We start from the raw sequence: 18443 nt of genomic DNA, 5'->3' as shown, positions 1-18443 counted from the left end.
AGGAAAGCTCCTATTCTTCTGAGGTGCCAGAAGAAATCATATGATCATAGAAAAAGAAATGTCAAGCAGAGAGAAGATGGCGGTGACTGGCTGGCTCGAGAGTCTGCGGGTGGTGGCAAGGACCCTGCTGCAGGACAGGGGAAGGAAGGGCACTTACATGTTCCCAAACAGGAAGGAAATGGCACAAGAATATGATGAGAACATGAGTGAACTACTTGTGAGAAAGTAGCATGTCAAGAGTGCCCTGGGAGCCTTGGGCCTCTGGCAGCTCAAAGTGGGAGAGCCTGTACCCCTGGGAGCAGAGAGCCTGGGGCCTGAACTCATCAAGGAAAGCAACACCAATCTCATTTTCGTGTGCTAGGACGACAAGATGAATTTCCAGTGACGAGCTGGAAACCTCCCTTACCCTAAAGATGTCTACAGTGTTCTGTTTGAACCAGAGAGAGCAGTGAGTCATTGTCAGAATAACCAAGAAAGAGTACTACAAGAAGTTCTCCATTCCCAACTTAGACAGATAACAGCTGCCTCTGGTTGATTCCTCAGTGAGCTTTGCTCATGCTAACTCATGCCAACTGCACCCTGATAATCTCTTACCAGAAACCAAAGGAGGTCATGGTAGCCCAGTCAGAGCTGCAGAAGGAGCTAAAGAAAGTAAAGATAGCTAACAGCAGTGATAGGGACTGCAAGACCCAGTAGCTGGCCCTGAGCCCACCCCACAGTGAGATGCTGAGATGCCAGGCTCTGCTGTTCCAGCACTGGCAGTGACCTCTCTTCTAGAAGCCTTACCTAGAGTCTCATGGCCTAGACCCCAGGCCCTCTGAGCCTGTCATGCTCCTATTTTCTGAGTAAAGTCATTCTGAGTTCCTGCAGGAAAAAAAAAAAAAAAATTCTAATTTTGAGTGAAGGGAATGGTGTTTATTATTACCCTAACTCTGAATAATGAATGTCCAATGTACTAGAAACTCAAAGACAGTGAATATGAGCACAACAAATATAGCAAGTCTACATGTATATCAGTGTGGAGCTTGTAATAATAAAATCTTACTCATTATAAAACAAATACAATCACTGAAGTATAAAGATATTGTAGGAAAGCTCCTATTCTTCGGAGGTGCCAGAAGAAATCATATGATCATAGAAAAAGAAATGTCAAGCAGAGAGAAGATGGCGGTGACTGGCTGGCTCGAGAGTCTGCGGGTGGTGGCAAGGACCCTGCTGCAGGACAGGGGAAGGAAGGGCACTTACATGTTCCCAAACAGGAAGGAAATGGCACAAGAATATGATGAGAACATGAGTGAACTACTTGTGAGAAAGTAGCATGTCAAGAGTGCCCTGGGAGCCTTGGGCCTCTGGCAGCTCAAAGTGGGAGAGCCTGTACCCCTGGGAGCAGAGAGCCTGGGGCCTGAACTCATCAAGGAAAGCAACACCAATCTCATTTTCGTGTGCTAGGACGACAAGATGAATTTCCAGTGACGAGCTGGAAACCTCCCTTACCCTAAAGATGTCTACAGTGTTCTGTTTGAACCAGAGAGAGCAGTGAGTCATTGTCAGAATAACCAAGAAAGAGTACTACAAGAAGTTCTCCATTCCCAACTTAGACAGATAACAGCTGCCTCTGGTTGATTCCTCAGTGAGCTTTGCTCATGCTAACTCATGCCAACTGCACCCTGATAATCTCTTACCAGAAACCAAAGGAGGTCATGGTAGCCCAGTCAGAGCTGCAGAAGGAGCTAAAGAAAGTAAAGATAGCTAACAGCAGTGATAGGGACTGCAAGACCCAGTAGCTGGCCCTGAGCCCACCCCACAGTGAGATGCTGAGATGCCAGGCTCTGCTGTTCCAGCACTGGCAGTGACCTCTCTTCTAGAAGCCTTACCTAGAGTCTCATGGCCTAGACCCCAGGCCCTCTGAGCCTGTCATGCTCCTATTTTCTGAGTAAAGTCATTCTGAGTTCCTGCAGGAAAAAAAAAAAAAAAATTCTAATTTTGAGTGAAGGGAATGGTGTTTATTATTACCCTAACTCTGAATAATGAATGTCCAATGTACTAGAAACTCAAAGACAGTGAATATGAGCACAACAAATATAGCAAGTCTACATGTATATCAGTGTGGAGCTTGTAATAATAAAATCTTACTCATTATAAAACAAATACAATCACTGAAGTATAAAGATATTGTTCTATACAAAGTGTATTGCTCTTTTTAAACAAAAGGCTTTCAAGTGTCATGCTCTTACAATTTAACACTTTGTAGAATTTATCGTGCGATTAGCCAGAAAGTGTATTGATTTTTGGTACAACCTAATGCGACTGAGATCTTTTTAATGAAAATCATCATGAGACATACTAACAATCAATAGTACTTGGTAAAAGCAATTTATACCACATAAGCACTTTCTTTAATACAGAAAAAAATGTGCAGAAATAAACAATTTCAAACAGGCAGAGACAGATACACATGTTCAGAATATTTTTTTAAGTAATATAGACTGATAATTGGTTCAAATATCTCTGCCTCTGCATATTCAATGTCTTTCAAAAAATTCTTTATTTTTATTTTTAATTTTCTAGAGGATGTGTGTGCTCACCAGAGAGAGAAAGTGAGAAAGCATTCCCTATGGGGATGATCATGCTGCAATTCCTTCTCCCTGCCTCCCTCCTTTTGAGATTATGGGCATGCACGTACATGCATGCAGTGTTGTTCCCGCTGCTGGGTCTGAGACTCGAACTGTATTATTAACCATGTGGAATCCAACCACCTTAATTATCATGCCACCAATCGGCCACAAAAATTCTTTTTTTATTTGACTGACTTCAATATTTACTTTCCTTGGGTATGTTATGGTTTAGGTGTTTGTTCCTTCTAAAACACATGCTATTTAATTGCAATTGTATTAACAGTAGTATTAAGAAGTGAGATCTTTAGGAGGTGATTAAAATAGAATAATGCCATTTTCTTGGGAGTGGGCTGGTGATCAATTGTTGCATGAGTGGGATCCTGATCAAAGGATGAGTTTGGCTAACTTCCCATCCTGCAATTGTACTCTTGACCTTTTGCATTCACTGTGGGATGATCCTTGCCAGATGAGGGATGTGCTCTTGGACTTCCCAGCCTCTAGAATAGTGAGCCAAATAAACTTCTTTTCTTTGTAATTTATTCAGTTTCAGTTATGCCAGTATAACAACACAAAATAGACTAAAACAGTGTGACCCATGTATTATAAATTAATTATGAATTAAATTATTCACATACTATGGAAACATGTAAATGGTAGCCCACTCCTATGTGCTGGTCCGTTATTCTAGGTCCTATATTTAAGCAGCTCTATTAAGATATGGCTCACACATCACGATATCCACTCATTTAATGGGTTAGAATAAAATGTTTTTAATATAGTCACAGAGTTATGCAACCACTGCTACAATCTAGATTGAAGTTTCCTTACCCAAAAGGAAACCTCATACCCCTAAGATATAACTACCCCCCCTCCTTAAGCAATTGCTAATCTATTTTCTGTTTTTAAGGTTTTGTCTATTCTATGCACTTTTGTAAAGGGAAACTTATGATACGTAAGTTTTTTTTTTTTTTTTTCTGCTACTGATTGGGTTCATGTTGCATGATCTCAAGGTTCCCCCATGTTGATGTAGGGATTAATACTGTGTTCTTTTTATAGCAAAATAATTTAATTGGGTAAATACACAACTTTTTTAATCTACTTGGCAATTGATGGATATCTAGGCTATTTCTTATTTCTGACTTATGAATAATTCTTCTATGCACAGGTTTTTGAGTGGGCATAGGTTTTCATTCCTCCTAAATATATACCTAAGAGTTAAATTGTTGGGTCATATGGTAGCTCTATATTTAACATTTTGCAGAACTTTCATATTCCTTTCCAAAGTGACTGACCATGTTATGTTTGAACTAGAAATATAGATTTCTAATTTCTCCATATATTTCTACAATTGTTATTGTGTAGCTTTTTATTATAGCCATCTTAATGGGTTTAAAGTAGTACCTCACTTTGATTTATATTTTCGCTTTCTTAATGATTATGGATGTTGAGCATCTTTTCATGTATTTACCAGCTACTTTTATATGATCTAGGAGAAATATCTATTCAGATCATTGGCTCATTTTAAAATCAGATTAGTTGTCTGCTTATTATTGACTTGAAATAATTCTCTATTTATTATGTATATAAGCCCATTAAAAGACAATGACTTGCTGATATTTCATCTGAAAAGATTTTCTTTCATGATAGAATTTATTGTAGCAAAAAGATTTTCAAAATTTTTAAAGAATTATTTTTATTTAATTTTATTTATTTATTTAATTTGACCAGAGAGGGACAGAATATGAGACAGTGAGAGAGAGAGGGAAAATGAGAAAGCTAGCCTCTGGATCTGGGACTCGAAACACTGTCTGCCATGTGGAAGTCCAGTGCTTTTAGCCACCACACAACCTGCTGCCTCCAATATTTTTAATTCCGATGATTTGAATTTATGTATTGTTTTATTTGATCACTTCTGCTCTCAGTGTCATATCTAAGAAACAATTGCCTAACGAAGTCCAAGGATATGTCCTTTGTTTTCTTATAAAAGTTATATAATTTTAGCTCTTATATTTAGTCATTGATCAGTTTTATGTTAATTTTTTTCTTTTAGAAATTTTTGCAATAGGATGTGTGCACTCACTGAGAACTCACCGTCTGGGGGCGATGGCCACACCACAATCCTTTCTCCTCCATTTTCTGTTCAGAATTTGGACATGCATGCACAGGGACTAGGTGTGATTTTTTTTTTTTTTTTTTGGAGAGGATTTTGCTATAGGATGCATGTGCTTGCCAGAGAGACAGAGAGAGACAGAGAGACAGAAAGCGAGAAATCACCCCCCAGGGGGGGATGGCCATGCTGCAATCCCTTCTCATTCTCCTCTCGGGATCTTGGGCACACACGCACACGTGCCCAGCATGAGTTTTAAGCCACCGGGTCTGGGACTCGAACTGCGTTCAACTATGTGGGAGTCCAGCGACGTAGCCATTACACTAACTGCTGGTCCCCTGAGTGTGATTTTCAAGCCATTGTTTCCAGGACTCCAACCATGGTCTTGCATTTGGGAGTCCAGCACCTTAACTGCTAAACCACCTGTTGATCTCCTTTAAGTTAGTTTTTATATGTGATATGAGATAGGTGTCTGATTTTTAGAAAATATTTATTTATTATTTATCTCTTCAGTGAAAGAGATAGGGGGAACTCCAGCAGGTATTCACATCACAATCAACTCCCAGTAGCAACCCAATGTCCAACAGTTATGTGAAAAGGTATTCGACTTCTCTGACCAACAAAAAATGTAAATTAAATCACCAAGAAATATTACTTTATACCTAATAAGATGGCTAATATAAAGTATACATAGATAAAAAGATGATGATTGATAAATACATGTATCTTTGTGAGGAGGTGGAGAAAAGGAAAACCTTATACACTGTTGATAGGAGTGTAAATCAGTACATTATTATGGAAAACTCTATGAGGGCTCTTCAAAACATTAAAAATACAACTACTATATAATCTAACAATCCCACTTCTGATTATATATCCAAGGGACCTGAAATAAGTATGTTAAAAAGATATCTGGACTCCCATTTGCACTGCTAAACTATTCATGATAGCCAAAATATGGACTCCACCTAAATGCTCATCAACAGATGATTAGATAAGGAATATTGTATGTGTACATGCATGTATACATACATATACAGACATGTTCACACACACATGAACACATACACAGTTGGCCCTCTGTATCCACAAGTTCTATATGAAGGCATTCAACCAATATTGCTTAGAAAATGTTAGGTGATTGTGTATTATGGCCTACAATGATTGTGTCTTTACTGAACATGTGGAGATTTTTCTTGTCATTATTCCCCAAATGATACAACAAAAGTTATATGATACAAATAACCTTTGTTACTTGTATAACTTTACATTGAATTCTGTTAGGTATTACATGTAATCTAGACATGACTTAAAGTGTATGTGAGGATGTGCAAAGGTTATATGAAAATACTATACCGTTTCATATAAGAGACTTTAGCTTCTGTGGATTTTCATATCTTTGAGGAGTCCTGAAATCAATCCCTAGGATATGTTAAAGGATGACTGTGTACGTGTGTATGCATGTGTATGTATTTTGTGTGTGTGTGTGTGTAATGGAATAGTTTTCAGCTTTCAGAAGGAGGAAAACCCTGCCATTTGCAATGTGGACGATCCTGGATGAAAATCCTAGTTGTGCAAGATCAGTAAGTTATGAAGATCTACTGTATAAAAAAAAGGTGCCTATGACTAAAAATACTGTATCATATACATAAATTGTGCTAAGAGGGTAGCTCTTATGGAAATGTTGCTCACACAGTCACACAAGTAAAATAATGAAACAAAGGGTCTAAGAAGAAACTTTTTGAGGTGATGCATGTATTTATGGACTTTATAGTGGTCATTGTTTCGAGAGTGTGTAGGTATCCTCAAACTCATTAAGATGCATGCCTTAAATATGTACAGGTTTTTATACGCCAACCATACCTCAACAAAGTAATAATTAAAAAAAAAAGGACCAACAGCACCCTCCCAAAATTAATATAATACAAGGAAAAATATATATATATATTAAACTGGGGGCTTTTAACAATTTTAAAATGGAATTAAATTTTAAGTAAATCAGAAGCTTTATTAAAAATAGAAATTCGGACTCTTAAGAGTCAGGTTATCTTCAAAAGCCAATGAACATATCTTGAATATGAGCACAGGAACTGATAAGGTAGAGCAAGAATCCCTGTTTTAATTCTACTTTATTCAGATTTGTGTCCTAGGAAACCAGGCCTCTTTTAGGATCTGATTAGGTATTATATGTAATCTAGTAATAACTTAAAGTGTATGTGAGGATATGAAAATACTACACCATTTTATGTAAGGACTTTAGTGTCTGTGGACTTTAGAAATTCTGAAACTCATTTGGGACTGACGAGAGTTGTTTCATTTTGACTTTGCTTTGCTCTTTCAAACTGAGAATCAGAGCGCTGAATTTAACAGGGATTTATCTAGTTTTGTTGACTATAGGAAAACATGTCTGAAACAAGCAGATGGCATAGCGGTTAAGTCAGATTCACGCATGGCCAACTGTGGTTCCTGTCTCAGACCTGGCGGATCAAAAATCACACCAGGCATGTGGGCATGTGTGCCCAACATCCAGGAGGAGAATCGAGAAAGGATTGTGTCATGACCATATGCCTGTGGGGTGATTTCTCTCCCTCTTACTGTCTCTGTATCTCTTTCTCTGGCAAAGACATATCCCCTAAGGCAAAAGTCTCTTAAAACATGCTTTGAGGTGGTGTGTGTGTGTGTGTGTGTGTGTGTGTGTGTATTATATATTATATATCATATATCATATGTTATATATCATATGTTATATATCATATGTCATATATCATATATCATATATTATATTCACACACGCACATATGAAATAAATGCCTGAAATAATGTCTGAAAAATATATAATGTGATCATTTTAGTTGCAATAAGTTTATGAAAAAAATAGATTCTAGTTTACTGTTTGGTGCCTGCCATTAATAAGATTTAAAATTATATGCAGCCTTCAGGTGGTATGATGGTTAAGGCACTAGAATCCCACATGTTTGACAGTAGTTTGAGTACCAGACCTGGCGACTTACTTTCTCTCTTTCTCCCTCTCCCTGTTTCTCTCTAGTGAGTCCTACGGCCAATTAAAATGACTGATCTTCTCTAGCAGATGGTATATCACAGAATACCTGGTAGGGAGGGATGAACTGAGAAGGTTTATGTGTGACTAGTGTGCTGGGCATTTGCTTTACAGCAATTTGAGAAGTTGGTATGTAAATATTTTCTCAAAAAAATTTGAAACCATACTCTTTCTGTTGTTATAGAGTCACAAACAAAATTATAAGAAATATTTTGGGACCAGCAGTTAGCGTAATGGCTATGTCGCTGGACTCCCACGTAGTTGACCATGGTTCGCGTCCCGGACCCGATGGCTTAAAACTCATGCCAGGCGCATGTGTGTGCATGCCCAAGATCTCAAGAGGAGAATGGAGGAGAAGGGATTGCGACGTGGCCATCCCTCCTGAGGGGATGATTTCTTGCTTTCTGTCTCTCTGTCTCTCTCTGTCTGGCGAGCGCATGCACCCTATAGCAAAAACCTCTAAAAAGAAAAAAAAAAAAAGAAACATGTTGAACATTATCTTTAAAATTCAGTATTTTGAAATTTTGAAAGCTGTTTATTAACTGTCCAGAACTATGCAGTATGAGCTAAATTTTTTTGACATGTAAAGTAAATGTTTGTGGAAGTATGTAAAAATAAATAAATAAATAAAAAGAGAGGGGGCAGCCTTGTCTAGTACCAGTTCTTAGTGTAAAAGATTTTAGGATATATATTGAACCACCCCCTTGCACTCATGTAATAAAGCCTACCTGGTTGTTATATTTAAAAAAAGATGATAATAAATATAATTAAATAATTCAAAAAAAGATTATTGATTGCAATGACGAATCCACACTGTTGAATAAATTCTCTATATGAGCTAAATGATGTATAGCAGTTGAATGTATAAAAAAGTTAATGCCAATGTTAATAATATTATTATGTTTTTATTCTTTTCTTTCAACTAATTTTACTGACATGATATGTGGTACAAAATATCAGAAAAGGTAGAGAGGACCTCACAGAAGCCCAATTTGATAACATGTTCAAATTTTCTGAGAAGTTTATAACTTTACATATAGAAATTAAGAAATATTGTACTTAACATGAGGATTTCAAAATTCAGAGGACTGTAAAAAGAGCAGTGTACTAAATATTATACAGCATGAGCATTTGTGAAGTTCTGTAAACTACAACATTTTATTTAGCAACATTTGAAATATTATTTTGTTTAGTAAATTTGGAATATTGTTGCACCATTCAGAATTTTTTCCCAGATATAAGTGCATACACTAAGCATAAATAAAATTATTGTTTATTTATTAGTATTTTCCCCTTGAATAAGGCATCTGTTTGAAATTACAATGAAAAATAAAGAAAACATAAAAAATTCTGATATTAATAATTTATTAGATAGCTAATTTTTCAAATGACATACAAGGAAATAAAAATAGAGATTAATAACTAAGGTGAGTATAATTAATAAAATGTCAGGACAAAAAATGTGTTTAATTGTATTTTTATTTTAATTAATGTCTTAAATATATGGAATACCGATTCAGATTTTATAAATAAAATGAACTAAGATTTTTTTCCAAGAAAGTTCATGTTGTTTGAAATTATTTACTATATACTATGCTACAAAATAACAGGGTTTTATATATTAGCATTTCTCAGATAATACCACAAATATATAATTACTCATTTTTTAAAATTACATAGTAAAATGATTGCAGGAAATAGACTGGCAGAAAACGTTGACTTTTGCTGATTAAGACAGACTTATTCAATTAAATAATCTTCTGACTCTGATAGAGAGTTCCAACATTTAAATTGTATGTAATTTCAATAATGCAATTATTTCTACCTTGTCCAACAATTATATTATTAAAAAGAGATTTAGCTTATGCTAGTAGACTACATTATGAATAAATATAGTCTAAGTTCACTTTTATTTAAGAAACATCAATATGTCAATTTTTCCAAGTATAAATAGAATATATAGAGGAAACTTTTTACTCATTATACGAAAATATAATCCTCAAAACAGGGAAAAGCGATATATACCACAGTAGATTTTCATTTAAATAAAGTTATAAATATTACATTGTCCTCAAGACTAGATAAAAGAAAATAGGTTGCTAGAATATAAAATAATGCTCAGTTGCATACATTAATTAAATTTTCAATTTAAAAAATTACCTGAGCAGCTTCTGTGGCAGATTCTAAAGTGAACCATGATTACTGCTTTTCAAAAGTTACATAGATTTTTAACTTCAATGACATTACTACCATGTATTTAATACCTATGAAACTGTAGGCATATTACATACAAAATGTATCTAATACTTAAATTTTTGTTTGTTTGTTTTGAAAGACTTTTCCTATAAGGTATCTGCACTTACCAGAGAGACAGAGAGATAGAAAGCATAACATCAACCCGCGAAGGAGGTGACCATACTGCAATCCCCTCTCTTCCATTCTCCTCTTGGAATTTTAGGAACACATCCACATGCACCTAGTACAAGTTTCAAGCCACCAGTCTGAGACTCAAACCGCAGTAGGCTACGTGGGAGTCTAGTTCTATAACCATTTTTGCCACCTGCTAGTCCCTAGGAATTCTTAAAACTGTATTTTCTCTAATTATAGAAGAAGAAAGCGTGGATGGCTTCAGGGAAATGAAACAATATCAGATACAAACAGCATTTGAATACAGACCCATCTATTATAATCCTATAGTTATTTCAGTTTACAATGCAAGAAAATTGTGATTAATTAAGTATGCCTATCATATAGACTACATGCTATGACAGCACAAGAAGTCATTAAGACATGTGAATGATGTCACATTCACTGTCTATCCATTATGAAATATTCTATAAAATAGAAAAAATATAACTTTATAGAACTGTGGTATAATATTGGGGGAAAGGACAATATAATTTTTGTTTCACACAAATACTGGATTCCTGTACAAACTCATATTGCTAAATCTTATCATTGCAGGGTAAACAAAACAAAAAAAAGCAAATTTTACTGACTTCTACCATACATAAATTTAATAATAGTAACAATAATAATGATTTTGGCTGATATGTACTTTAAAATAATGGTACATTTCTTCATAACAAATGCTCCAGAATATATAAAAATGTTGATATTATACATCACTAAATAAAGCATCATTACACTTTTTTAAAAGAGATATTTTGCTATAGGCTGCATGCACTCACCAGAGACAGAGACAGTGAGATAGAAAGTGAGAAATCACCTCCCCCCAGGAGAGATGACCATGCTACAATCCCTTACTATTCTCCTCCTGGAATGTTGGGCATGCACATACACATGCTTGGCATGAGTTTTAAGCCACCAGGTCTAGAACTTGAATGGACTATATGGGAATCCAGCAATGTAACCTTTATGTCATCCGTTGGTCCCACATCATTACACTTTTACTTCAGATAATCTTTTCTCTTTTTCACTAATATGTTCTTATCCTCAGTTATTACAAATTTGTTCATTAAAAGCAAAATGAAATAACTCTGCATATTTAACAAACATCTATTTATTTTTAAGATGCTTATTCATGAGAAAGAGCACAGGTGCAAGAGTGCACACTGGTGGAGAGGCATCCTTTATAGGGTCTCATTGTGCCATAATCCCTTTCCAGCCCTCCATTTCATCTTTGGTGTAGGCACTCAACACATTTTCCGGTTGATTCATGATCTGATCCTTTAATCAGACTTTATTTTAGCACTACAGTTCAGTATGCTACTGGCAACACCACTGGGGCTGGGAGAGCTACCATCCATTTTCTTACTTAGTACTAAACATTCAAATGTCATCTAACCAATCTGTAAGAAACAAACTCTACACTGTATAAGTATTCATCTAGTGGCAAAAAAATCCATATAAATTGTTTAAGATCACTTCTTATGTTTGATACAATTAATAAATAATTATGAAAATACAGTATCACCAGTTTATATTAAGTTATGTTCTATTGTGCTTTTGAGTAATTAACACATCCCAGGAATATCATAAATGTTTTTCCTTCACGACATTATGGTTTAATATGATGTATTATTAAACACTGGACATAGAGAATTATTTAATTTACATCTTAAATGCTTTGCATACATATTTTTGTTTCTGGAACTTTTTTCTTTATTTCTTTGCATGTGTACACACAAAGGTTTCAAATTTCTTTAAATTAAATGTTTACCTATGCAGCATAGTAACATTTGCTGACAACTCTTCTTTCACTTTTTTATTACCTGAATAAAACTAAATGACCCTAAGTATAAACATTAAAATTGCAATTAAATAGACTTTAATATGCTAGCAACATAAAAAATCAAATAAAACCTAAAAATAAATTAATGAAATAGCCATTTTTGAATACTTGTGCAAAAACCTATGAGTAGAAATGTTAATTATCTTTACAGAACTTTATAAACAAAAAATGGAAGATTCAAGAACAAACTATTTTAAAAAGCAGTCCTAGTATTAAAGGGTATGCTCTTTTAAAAGCAAATTAATGAGCAAAAAAAGAAATTCGAAAAAATCTAGAACCAATATATTGGTAGCCATATAGACTGTTTAAAAATAATATCAATATGACATATTTTGTGTTATGTTTAGATATCATAGGAATTATTTTGTGTGTCTTTTAAGTGATTAGAACACCTTAATGATTTTAGGTGCATGACATTAGTGTGTGTGTATATTCTCAATGGCTTCAGGAAGTATAGGTTATGACTTTAAATATATGTGTGTGTGTACATTTGTTTGCATACATGTGCATTTTAGGGTAGTTATAGAAATATTATGTGAATGGCAGTGTTCCATACACCCCATACCCAGTTTTTCATATCTTTAATGTTTTACAGTATTAGCATGATTTATTTGTCCTGACTAATGAACTAATACATTATTAACTGAAGGCCATTTTTCATTCCTATATCCTTTCTCCATTTTAGGATCCCATTCAGTATAGTGCATTAAATATCATGTCTCCTCTTGACTCTAAGCTTCTCAGACTTCATTTATTTAGAATGCCTGTGACAGTTATGAGAAGTTCTGATCAGACATTTTACAAAATGTCTTTCAATTTCAGCCTGTCTGCTGTTTTTCTCATGGGTTATGGGTTTCGGGGAGGAAGACAACAGAAATAAAGTTACATCCTCATTGTGTCATATCAAGGATCGCCTAGATAAGGTACTCTTTTTACAATAACTCTGAAATTTTTTTCTCCACCAGAACTTTTTTGTACTATGAATACTATGGGAAAAAGTCACTCTGCACAACTCAAAATTTATTTTTTTTTTTTGGAGAGGTTTTTGCTATAGGGCACGTGCTCTCGCCAGACAGAGTCAGAGAGACAGAAAGCGAGAAGTCACCCCCCAGGGGGGATGGCCACGCCACAATCCCTTCTCCTCCATTCTCTTCTCGGGATCTTGGACACCCATGCACACGTGCCCGGCGTGAGTTTTAAGCCCCCAGGTCCGGGACGTGAACCGCAGTCGACTACATGGGAGTCCAGCAACATAACCATTACATAAACTGCTGGTCCCTGTACAACTCAAATTTAAAGGATAGGGAGAGTGTTCCACCTCCTGAGAGAAGTATCTGCATAAGCTATATGAAATTCTTGGTGGGAACTTGTCTACTCTTCTTTATTTATTTTATTAGTCATTTATATTAGTGTGAACTCAGGGATTTTTATTTTGAAATGTCTTCTCGTGTGTTGCATTTTTACTTTGACTAGTATTGTCCTGCCATTGTTCGGTATTTTCGTCTGCTTCGTTCATTCTTTATATTTTGTTTTATTTCTCAATTTGGCAAATTCTAATTGGTCTATTTCAAATTTCACTGATTATTTCCTGGGCCAAGTCAAGAAAATCATCGAAGATATTCTTTATTTCTGTTTTTAGTGCTTTCTCTCTTTTATTATTTTATTTTGTTTTTACTTCTAACATTTTCTTTTGATTCTTAATGCTTCTATCTCACTGTTTAGAAAATCCATCTTTTTTTCATATCCTCTTCTTTTACCCTTAGATCACTTCGCAAATTAACCATAGTTATGGTGAGTTTAAATTTCCTGTTTGCTAATTCCAATATTCGTGGAACCTTGAATGACTTCTCCAGGTGAACAAGTCTGAGCTATATCCCTCCATATTTCAGCATAGCTTTTCAGCCTCCAGCCTCAAATCTAAGTCCAGAAAAGTCACTGACTTACAGTCATATAGTATTTTTCTTGTAAAGTCAGTAGTGACAACTTTCAAGATATTTACAATCACGGTCAAAACTACAAAATGTTTTGTGCTTGGTTTTGACTAATCCTACTCTGAGTTTTTAATGCCAAATAAAATACTTGTTTGGCATTTTTTTTTTCATGTTGTCATTATATTTGTTCAGGTATAAGTAGCCTGACCTCTGAATGCTTTGGCTTCCTTATGCAAAAATAGAGATAATGCTATCCAGCCCAGAGAATTGTTAAAGGATTAAATTCAATGACACTACTTAAGTGTTGTTCACGATTTTTGGCATACAGAAAAGGTTTAATTAAAGATAGCTATGTTCTAAGTTTTTCCATACATGTCTTATCCCTTTAAATAGTTAGAATTATTTATAATGGCCTTAATTTCACAGGTAATTTAGTCAATCTTTAAGTATTTAATGTGCCACATTTCTGTGTATCTCTGAAAAATCTGGATAGTATTGTTAGAATTGATATGTGGTCATTTTCTGGGCTAACACAGACATTTTCTCCATATTATAGGCAGTTATCCTAATAAATGAAATCCAGAAGAAACATAAAAAAGCCATTTTTAATTTGTCTTTTTTAAGAAAGTTATAAGGTACATTGTTGAAAATTGCTAAATTAGAAAATAAGCCTGTTTCAGGACCAGCAGTTGGTGTAATAGCTATGTCACTGGGCTCTCATATAGTCAACTGCATTTCCAGTCCTGGACCAGGTGGCTTAAACTCACGCTGGGCATGTGTGCATGTGTGCCCAAGATCCTGAGAGGAGAAAGGAGGAGAAGGGATTGTGGCATCACCATCCCTCCTGGAGGATGATTTCTCGCTTTCTGTCTCTTTCTCTCTTTCTGGAGATTACACACGCCCTATAGCAAAAACCTCTCCAAGAAAAAGAAAAAGAAAGAAAGAAAGAGAGAGAGAGAAAGAAAGAAAGAGAAAGAGAGAGAGAGAGAGAGAGAGAGAAGAAAGAAAGAGAGAAAGAAAGAAAGAAAAAGAAAGAAAGAAAGAAAGAAAGAAAGAAAGAAAGAAAGAAAGAGAGAAAGAAAGAAAAAGGAAAAGAAAAAAAAAGAAAGAAAGAAAATAACCCTGTTTCAACTTTTACATACTTTGGCCATAGAATACTAGTCATATATTTTTTTAATTCCTTTGTTACTGAGACTGTACTAAGAGAGAGAACTTTCTATTCATTTGGCAGATTTTTCTTATTGTGCTAAAATTGAAGAAAAATTGTTTATTTGATTGCATTATCTAAAGTGCATGGGTTGATATATAATGATACCTGTTTATACAAAGCCCATTAAAAATATGAAAAAAATATATCTTCACTTTTTTTTTTTTTTGAAGAGGTTTTTTCACTATAGGGCGTGTGCGCTCGCCAGACAGACAGAGAGAGACATAGAGACAGAAAGCGAGAAATCACCCCCCGGGGGGGATGGTCACACCACAATCCCTTCTCCTCCATTCTCCTCTGGGATCTTAGGCACGCACGCACACGTGCCTGGCGTGAGTTTTAAGCCACCGGGTCCGGGACGTGAACCGCGGTCGACTACGTGGGAGTTCAGCGACATAGCCATTACGCTAACTGCTGGCTCCCTAATATGTCTTCACTTTTAATTCACTTTAAATTGTAATATAATAAACAATTATTTTCTAAATACTAAAAAGCCAGCTGTAGATGGTTATTTAAAGGGAAATTTTGGGGAAGTTATTAATCCCAATCAGAATATATTGTTTCCCTTTTCTCAACAGATACGTAATTCATTTAGTAATAAATGAAGCTATATGACAAAATTAATAACATAGTGGGAAGATATATTAATTAGCCCTATACTTAGAGAATAGCATTCAGCTAAAGATTATCTGGGTTATGCAGGCTTCCACCTTATGTTATAGGCTGAGTTGTGTTCCCTAAATATTCATATGTCAAATTCCTAAACCCTGTACCTAAGACTATGACTGTATTTGGACACTGGACCTAAAAAGGATTGATTAAACTAAAATGTGATTATAATGGATTGTTAGAGAAGTCATGATACAATTTGGCATAGAAAGATATGCCACGACTTTCCCAACAGCCCAATAATGCAGTATAAGTAGTGTTCTTATAAGAGCAAATAAGTACACAGATACGTACAAAAGAAAGACAAGGAGACACAATGTGATGAAGACCATCCAAGCACAGAAACCTCTGAAGAAACCAACCCTTTCAACTCCTTAATCTAGAATTTCCAGATGCTAGATTTGTGAGAAAATTAATATTCTGGTTTAAGCCATTTATTCTGTAGTACTTAAGTATGGCAACTTTAGCAAACTAATACATCTAATACAAGTGAATAGAAAAGACAAGTAGAAACATTATTCTAGAAAAACACAAAAGGCCAAAATGGATTTGAACATATGTTCAGCTTCCTTACTACTCAGAATGCAGATCAAAGTACGTATGATATATCCTTTTACAACTACTTCACTCACAAAAATTTAGAAACTAAATATTAAATGATAAATGTTTGAAAATAAACATTTAAATAATAAATATTGCCAAGATTATGAGGAGATAAAACCCCCCTGCACAGTCAGTCGGAGTGTAAACTGCTATGCACATTCAGGAAAGTAAGCTGACATTGTTTAGGTAATACATGTGCATGCCTTCCTTACGGCCCAGTAATTATGCTTGATTATTTATTTATCTTAAAGAAATATTTTCTCAAGTAAAAAAAGAAAACAGTCAACAGTATGTTTACCAATGCTTGTTTTAGCATCATTTGCACTTGCTAGATATTGGAGGCAATTTGTGCGTGCACAACCTGAGTGATGATTAGTTAAGTGGTGGAAACACTACATAGAGTACTCGGGAGCAGTCGGAAGCAATACTGCAGGTACGTACACAATGACTTGAATAGCTCACACAAACCTAATGCTGCACTAAAAGAGAAGAGATAGAATGTGGTATATGGTGTAATACTATAGCATGAATTTTAAAATGCATGCACACTGAACACAAAGAGCAATGAGACAAACATTTCAAACAGAATAAAATTATTTTCTCTTATGGTAAAGGAAAGGAGAGCTGCTTTCATAAAAATAAAAATAGCATTGCAAAAATAAATAGGACTGAAAAAGACATATAGTACAGATACATTTTAGATCACATATTTTTGAAAATGAGATGTATAGATTTGGGATTTGTATTATGTAGATGTGTGAGTGGCACACTGTTGAATCTATATAAACACATATTAGATATATGAGTGAATGAGTGAATAAATACAAGGAAAGGGGAATGATGGCTATAGTAAAAAAGTTCTTATGTGACATTTAATCTGGGCTGTTGGATACCTGTAGCTTATTTTCATATTTCATGTATCAAGTTAGTTAATACTGACAATGTGCCTTCAAACTAAGTACTTTTAATAATACTGTTTTATAGATGAGAAACTACCACAAAAATGTTATACAATTTGACCATAGTCAAAAAGCTAGCAGAAGGTGAATGTTAGAGACATTTTCTAATGTAGTGATGTATGCACACACATGCATATACACACATGCATACATATACATATATTCCATAAAAATGTGTTTGAAAAATATGGGACATAAATTTGGAAACAATAAATAGGTTATAGTAACCACCAAGGAAGTAATTAAAATTAATGTATTTTGATATTTTTTTGAGACATTTTTGCTATAGGGCACATGCACTCGCCAGACAGACAGAGAGAGCCAGAGAGATAGAAAGCGAGAAATCACCCCCCAGGGGGGATGGCCACGCCGCTATCCCTTCTCCTCCATTCTCCTCTCGGGATCTTGGGCACGCACGCACACGTGCCCGGCGTGAGTTTAAGCCACCGGGTCCAGAACTCGAACCGCGGTTGACTACATGGGAGTCCAGCGACATAGCCACTACGCTAACTGCTGGTCCCTTTATTTTTCTATTTAAATGCAACATGAAAATATTATATATGCATAATGAAATGCGAAAATCCTTGGGAAATATGAGTTGTAAATAAAAATAAAGTAACTGGTACTTGGATAATCTAATGTTTTCCTCTCTGAGTAGGAAAATTTAGAAACTCATTTCTATTGATAAAGAACACAAATACATGGAGTAATTTCATAAATCAAATAGCAACATAAATTGGTTTCTATAAAATAATATGACAGTATTTTTGCTTAACTAGAATGATTAAAATGAATTTTCATGATTAGGTTGGCTCTGTGGAGCAGCAGTAATGTGCTACTCAAGAGAAGCTGAATTCCACTTGTGAAATGCATTTTGAAATCCTTCGAACTCACAGCCAGGTCAGCCTCAGCATGCTGGTACACATGGATGTGCCCAGAGTCTGACTGGCTGGACAAATGGGGGACAGGGAAATCACAATGTGACCAGAACCTGTGGTAAGTGTTCCTCTTCCTCTCAGCCTTACATGTGTGTGTATTA

The 18443-nt window shown here is 35.2% G+C and overlaps 2 pseudogenes; both read left to right on the top strand.

Moving 5' to 3' along the window:
• Positions 1 to 76: 76 nt before the first annotated feature.
• Positions 77 to 696, top strand: LOC102470413 (protein DPCD pseudogene; annotated as a pseudogene).
• A 468-nt stretch (positions 697 to 1164) lies between these two features.
• LOC102469995 (protein DPCD pseudogene) lies at positions 1165 to 1784 on the top strand (annotated as a pseudogene).
• Positions 1785 to 18443: the final 16659 nt, after the last annotated feature.

The sequence above is a fragment of the Tupaia chinensis genome, unplaced genomic scaffold (assembly GCF_000334495.1).
Source record: "Tupaia chinensis unplaced genomic scaffold, TupChi_1.0 Scaffold000282_1, whole genome shotgun sequence".
Lineage (NCBI taxonomy): Eukaryota > Metazoa > Chordata > Mammalia > Scandentia > Tupaiidae > Tupaia > Tupaia belangeri.
This window is presented reverse-complemented; position numbering and strand designations above follow the sequence as displayed.